This window comes from Nicotiana tabacum, chromosome 9, assembly GCF_000715075.1.
Source record: "Nicotiana tabacum cultivar K326 chromosome 9, ASM71507v2, whole genome shotgun sequence".
NCBI classification, from domain to species: domain Eukaryota; kingdom Viridiplantae; phylum Streptophyta; class Magnoliopsida; order Solanales; family Solanaceae; genus Nicotiana; species Nicotiana tabacum.
This window is the reverse complement of record NC_134088.1, coordinates 11,713,112-11,720,586: the sequence shown is the minus strand read 5'-3', so window position 1 is coordinate 11,720,586 and position 7,475 is coordinate 11,713,112. Positions and strand designations below refer to the sequence as shown.

The window sequence follows — 7,475 nt, the reverse complement described above, 5'->3', positions numbered from 1 at the left end:
GTTCTAAGTAATTAACACATACATTTTATGAGGGCCCCGCAATCTATACATTTTATTAAGCGAGGCTCGTCTCATTTTATTTTTAAAAGGACAGTCCTAAAATGCCTACATTTTTCTATTGAAATTTGTCTCTACAAAATAAAAGAGAAAATATCTTAATTTATTTACATGTTATTACCTAGTTACATTATACTAGGCATGTTCTCAGTTTGTCAAATTAAAAAAAATAGCAATCTAATTTTAATCCTAGACCATTTACATGCTGAGATTAACCAATATTATTTAACTAAACAATATTTCTGCCAAGTTCCTACTAGATGGCCTATTCGTTTGATTTTTGACTCGACGGAGTTACTACACCATTTATTTATTTTTAGGCAATATATGTAGATAGTTCATCTGTTAAGCTATCGTCGGATGTTCCACTATATGTATTAAATAGTTACATGATTTTGATTTTCGCAAGCTAAATAATTTGTACATACAAATAAAATTCAGAATATAATTAAAGCAAATTTAGAATTTCAACTCTTCATTTTTTCATATTCATGCTTCATATTTCGGATTACAATAATCAGCGTGTCAGTTGTGTACCTGATAGTGGAAGCAAAAGAAAATGAAGATGAGAATCAGCAGCAGTAATAACAATACAGCACAGCAACAACAGTCCAGCAACAGTAACAACCCAGGAACAGACCGGTGGAGTAGTAATCCCAAAACAAAAACTTCAAGCTTTTATGAATCAACAACAATTAATGCTGATTTCAAACAATGAAAGAAAGCAGAAGATTTTTTTAGTTTTTTTTTTATTTGAGAGTTTAAATATTTTTCAGAATTTTTCTTTCTCTCTTAGATATTCAGCTCTTTTTTTTTCTCTCTCTCTATCTGTCCATTTTTTTTCTTATTCTCTCTATCTCTGTTCCTTCTTCTGTTTTTTCTCTCTAATCTTTTTTCTCCCCTCTTTCAGATTCGTTCTCCTATTTTGATTCAAGACCTCTATCTTATATCCCCAACCCTTTAATCAATTAAAATCAATCATTTTCTCCTACCAAACCCATTATCTTCTCACTCATCCCCATTACATTAAATAAGTATATCAACTCCACCCCATTATATTTTGTCCCTCATGCCTAACATAAATAATTACTATATTCCCTCCACTACATTTTGTCTTGTCCCCCATTAAATTAAACAATCATATCAAACACCCACCCCATTACATTTTGTTCCCCATGCTTAATTACTTTAATATTATCTTAATTTTAATGAAAAGAACATTCAAAATAAATAATTATTCCGAAATTAAATTTCAAAAATGCCCCTCTGCCCTTACTGAAATTACCAAACTACCCCTGAACGTACTGCAAATTACCATTTTACCCCCAAACGTACTGCGATTTACCAAATTACCCCCATCAGCTATAACAAATCAATTAATTACACTCAACCAAAATATAGACAATATGACCAATTTCTACACAAATTCAAACAACAAATCACATGAACATGATTTCTTCAACATTTTAACAACAAATCATATGAACACAATTTGAACAACAAAGAACAACTAAAATTTGATTGAATAATATTTTTAGCAACAAACAAACCTATTTTCAGATTCAACAACAACAACAAACAAGTATATTCAGATTTCTAAATTCAATAATATTGAACTTAAAATCAACTCTAACAACATTACAACCAACAATTCCTATCTTAAACTTAAACAAGATTATGAGACAAATTCAAGAAATAATCATAAATGATAAACAAGAAATCAAACTATACAAATTTCGGATTCAAGATCAACCAAACAAAGTATGAACATGAATGAATCTATTTTTTAAAACAACAAACATGACGGATTAAATGACTCAAACAACATTAATAATTTTCTGGAAAATACATAACAACATGAAACAAATTGAAGAAATAATCAATTAAATTTCAATTTGAATCTAACAAACATTAAACTAACAAATTTTTACCTAAACAATAAAACAAACATGAAATAAACATGAAAAACAAATTAATTAATTTCCATTTGAAATCTGAAAATTAATTCAACAAAACATATGAACAAACTAAAAAATTATTTCAACGACGGACAAACAAAACAAGAATTGAATCATTTATCGATTTTGGATCCGAAAAACAACGAACAAAAATATGGACGAAATTTGAAACATAAACCAACTAACCGATTCAAAACAACGACGAAGACGAAGATGATGGAGCAGCATGAAGCAGCTGGGGACGACGGACAGTGGCGGACGCAGCTGAAGCAGCTATGGGCGTCGACATGTTGCTGCGTTCAATGACTAAGGTCGTTGATGAGGAAGAAGACTGAAACAATAGCAGAAACATCCATGGACGAGGGAGCTGGACGCGGGGGCAAATGCTTGACAGCGGCGTCGATGAAAGATGGAAGAAATAGCTGGTTGACGCAGCATCAATGGAGGAAAAGGAGCAGTGGTCGTCTACTGCTGCTGCGTTCAGCAGCTATGGGAAAAAATGGAGCAGCAGCTCGAGCTTGAAGCGGACGACGCAGAGGCAGCAAGAAGCAGCTGGGGACGACGCTGGTCGTCGAGAAGGAAAAATCGCCATGGGAGCTCAAGCTTGAGCTTGGCGACGAAGACGGGGTCGTTCGGTGTGTCTATGGGGTGTGTACACGAGTGAAGGAGAAGCTGCCATGGCTTGAGCTTCGTGGCTTGGGGTGACGATGGTGCTGGGTCTGGAAGCGAGTGGTTGAAGAAGAAGGTAAGGGCAGCCATGGGAGGTCATTATTTTGGAGATGGAGAAGAAGAAACCAAGGTTGGGGAGGGGCGGATCCCCTTTTTGTTTTTAGGGTTTTGTTTTGTTTTTGTGTTTTGAAAAATGAAGAAGGGTGTTGGGTATTTGGGTTAATGGGGCGGACCGGGTCGACCCAGTTCGAAATGGACTGGGTCGTTTTTGGAAGATTGGGTCTCTTTGGACCTATGACTTAAATTTGAGCCCAATTCCGATTTTCTTTATTTTTTGCTCTCTTTTCCTCTTTTATTTTTCTTAAACTAAATTATATAAATACTTAAACTATTATTAAGAACTAAATTAAGTTATAAAAGCGCAACTTAACTCCCCATAACAATTAACGCACAATTAAGTAATAATTAAGCATAAAATTGTATATTTGGACATTAAATGCTAAAAATGCAAACGATGCCTATTTTTGTAATTTTTATTTTTTGTAAAACAAACTTAATTACTAACAATTGTAGAATTAAATCCTACATGCAAAATGCGACATATTTTTGTATTTTTATTAATTTAACAAATAAACATGCACAGACAAATACAAATAATTATTCAAAAATATCACAAAATATCACAAAATTGCACACCAAGGAAAATTATTTTATTTTTGAATTTTTTGGGAGTAATTCTCATATAGGGCAAAAATCACGTGCTTACATGCCTCTACCGGCCTAGTGTGCCTATCGAACCCGGCTTTACTCATGAGTCCTCGAGAATTTTGACCTCGATCTGCCCTTCGATCGCCTCGAGGCATATTACGCCTCGACGCGTTTCTTCGATCTTCTACATATGGCTGGTATCTTTCTTTGTTTGATCTTAGCTCCCTTTCTGTAAACCTTTGCTCTTTTGTAAAGAGCCTGCTGTGATATACTGAACCCGAGAGGGCTCTTAGTTTATCGTCTTCGACCCTGATCTTTGATTGATACTTGTTGTGCACATCCGCCCAGGTCACGGGGGGATATTCTATCAAATTTTATTTTAGCTGCTTCGAGGCCACCGAGCTTCGTTCGTTCAAGCCTTGAGTGAAGGCATGTACTGCCCAATCAACGGAGACCGGTGATAATTCCATTCACTTCATCTGAAAGCAAGATACAAATTCCCTTAGCATCTCGTTTTCTCTTTGTTTGATTTTGAAGACATCGGACTTCCTGATGGTGACCTTGATGGCACCAGCGTGCGCCCTCACAAAAGAGTCTGCTAACATGGCAAATAAATCCATTGAATTTGGGGGTAGGTTATAATACCACATCACAACCCTCTTTGACAGTGTTTCTCCAAATTTCTTCAACAAGACAGACTCAATTTCGTTGTCCTCCAAGTCGTTCCCTTTTACAGCACAAGTATAAGCGGTAGCATGCTCACTGGGGTCCGTGGTCTCGTTATACTTTAGGACATCAGGTATTCTGATTTTCTTCGGGATAGGCTTCGAAGCTGCACTTGATGGGAATGGCCTCTGCACAAACTTCTTTGAATCTATACCCTTCAGAATCGGGGGTGCCCCGAGGATCTAATCGACCCTCGAGTTATAAGTCTCTACTCTTTTATCGTTATCTTCTATCTTCTTTTCTCCTGATTTAATTCTTTTGGTGAGATCCTCGAGCATCTTTATAATAGCGGGGTCTGTTGCTGACCCGTTGTTGCTCGATCTCTCCGGTACCTGCTCAACTCGAGGAGCCGTTTCCGGTGCTTGGGATTTTTTATTGACTTTTCAGCTGAGCAATATCCACTTCTTGTGCTTGCAACATTTCAAAAATAACTTGGAGGCTGACTCCTCCTTCTTGCACTCCTCGTGCTTCTTGGCCTCCAGCCTGGTCTTCCCTGCATCCGTTCCTTACGGGGTCTGCGCCTACTTCCGTGTTTAGAACATTTTGGGAGCTGATATCAACTGGCTCCACGTTTGGTACTCCCTCAGGGTTTGCAAGTGGTACACCCATCCCTATGCCGCTATTTTCTCCAAGTTCTTCACTATCGTGAAGGGGTACATTTTGTGTGCTAGACATGATTAAGCCTGAAATCAAATAATCTTTGACAAAAAAAAGTGTGAAGAGTAACGTGTGTTATCAGAAAACTAGCACCAAAATACTCACTATTATTTTTGGCTCCACGGTGGGTGCCAGACTGTTTACCTTGAAAAATAGTAACTACAATTATATTTGATTATGTGGTTCTAAAAAAATGTGATCTATTTTAACGCTAGTTGTTAGGCAATAGATGCCAAGTGTAAGTAAAGAAAATAAGAAATTCAAACCAATAGGATCACAAGGCTGGGCCTCGAACTGGCTGGAGCAGAGCCTCGAGGTCTAGATGGGGCTAATAGTAATGAACAATTGATGAAGAATTAATGACAACGAGGGCCTCAAAGATGGCCTTTTGCTATTGATAACGAGCAATAAATAAAGAACAATAAATGAACAATGAATGAATAAGCAATAAATGTGAAGAACAATTATGTTAGCAAAGACCAGAGAATGTTGTATTGTATTCAATATATTGTATAGAAATTCCAATTCTTTTACAAGATGATAAGGGTTACCTTTATATATGAGGGGGAATCCTAACATGGTACATGTCTAATACTAATGAGAAAATGCTACTGGTATAGCTGTATAATGACTTAGTATGGATTAGTACTATTCTTTGCAGACCTGGTTAGTTCTAACCACATGTATTTGGGAATTTTCCCGCCTCTCCATGATGATCACCGATTGTACTGCTCCGAGGTCGACCACAGTGAGCCTTCGATATGCTCCCTCGAGGGACACACCTCGGGGCACGCTCTACTTCGGGCTTTTTCGAGGTTAGGCGTGGGGCGGCATAGTAGTCCCAGAATTGAACTCCCCAATTTTGGCCGTATACATAAACATAACATCTATATCTGATTTGCCAGCATTATTATTGTCACACCTCTTTTTTACAACCTCACTAACCCTCTTAAATAAATAAAAAGATTTGTAAAGCTCAAAAAGGTTTTCAATTATGAAAGTGACAAAGGATTGTGTTTCAAAAGATATTTTAGAGTCGCCACCTGACATTGATTTCGTTGTGCCAGGTCACCGTTTTTAAAAATAATTTTTCCTTTAAAACATTTTGGACTCCAAAACTAAGTCCGCACCAGAGACTTGGGTAAGGGATTCATCTGACTCGGGGAGAAGGTGTTAGGTACTCCCCGAGTCTCGTAACTAGTACGGTTGCGTACATGATCAAGTTGGCTTTTAAAATATTCGAAGTGAGGTAATAATCACATAAATGAGAAAATTAACACATAAGAGGCTCGAGGTCGTCCCCACCTAATAAAGAAAAATAAAACAAGAATAAAACACTACAAGTTCTACTTTTAGCCTCCAATTATAGAATACTACGGGGCATTCCCCGGAATAAAATATATACAAATCCTTCGGGGCATTCCCCAGATGAATTTAACAAAAGGAATGACCTCTCACCTTAAAACTAAAATAAATCCTAAAGTTTGCCTACCCCGGTGATGACGGACCTAAGCATACTACTGTCGACTCAATAGAATATAATAATAACAATTGAAATCATACGAAGCCCAAATACCATGAAGTTTAATCCCTAACAAACCACATGGCTCAAACCCTTTTTTCAATTTCCAGTACCCCAAATCCCAAGGCCCCTTTAACTTGTTAACTGTTCAACCATCTTAATTGCTTATTAAGTAAATCCATTCTTGACATCAAATAGATTAAGCAGAGAAGACAAATCATCCATTAATCTATAACAAGACAAAATAACAGAGAGTTTCATAAATCAAATTCACTATCAAATAAAGCAATTAAAAGATTTCAAGTAGAGAAGCGTGAACGGACCTTTGATGTCTAACTCGACAAGCATGAGCCTACAATTGGAGACGGCAAATCGCGAATGGACACCTCAATCGGAAAACCTTACTGCCTCGATCACGCCTCCAATTTCGCCGCAATACTCCACTTATACAATCCACTCCCTTGTGTTAAAGCCACAAACTATCATCTCTTGATTTGTTGTTTTGCTCAAACATGGGAACAACAATGTAACCCCGCAACGATGTACTCCTAATTTTCTTTTGGAGTGTACTGGTCTTTCTATGAAGAAAAAGTATGGTCACAAGCACTTTTTGGTAACAAATAAAATTGTTATTTGTGGCGAATTGGATATGTGTCTAGGGTTCTTGGTTTTGTCTCTTTGTTGGAGGAAAATCAGTGTTTCAAGTTAAGGAATGAAGATTGATTTTTGGGAAAGCTGTGTGCGGCAATTAGAGTTTTAGGGGTGGGCGACTCGTTGTTGAAGATTGTTGTCGGGCGTTCGGCGAGCTTGGTGGCGTGTGGCTGGCGGCTGAAGGGTGGTGTGGAAGGCTGGTTTTTAGACTGAAGGGGGAGGGGTCGGTGGGTTGGGGCTGCGGCTCTAAGGGTCCAGGGGTGTTCTCTAGGGTTAGGTTTCAGGTTGTAATTAGGTAGATATATGTGGGTGGGGATTAGTTTTGACCATTGGATGAAATGGAGTGAATGGCCAGGATTAAATTAAAAAGAGCTGATGGGTTAAAGGGTCTTGGGCTTAATATTTGGGTCTTAAAATTGGACTAAAAGAAAAATGTCCAAACCTTAGCTAAATACCTTTTAATAAAGCTAAATATACTACATATTGCAAAAATCTATCTAACTAATTAAACTAAATTATATATAAAA

At 37.4% G+C, this 7,475-nt stretch overlaps 1 long non-coding RNA gene across 1 annotated transcript; it reads right to left on the bottom strand.

Annotated features, from left to right (window-relative positions):
* Positions 1-387: 387 nt before the first annotated feature.
* LOC107798311 (uncharacterized) lies at positions 388-7,220 on the bottom strand. The gene is made up of 2 exons (XR_012694738.1): positions 6,621-7,220; positions 388-594 (listed from the first exon to the last, which is right to left on the bottom strand). It is a non-coding gene; the product is annotated as an uncharacterized LOC107798311 (long non-coding RNA).
* Between the last annotated feature and the right edge of the window lie 255 nt (positions 7,221-7,475).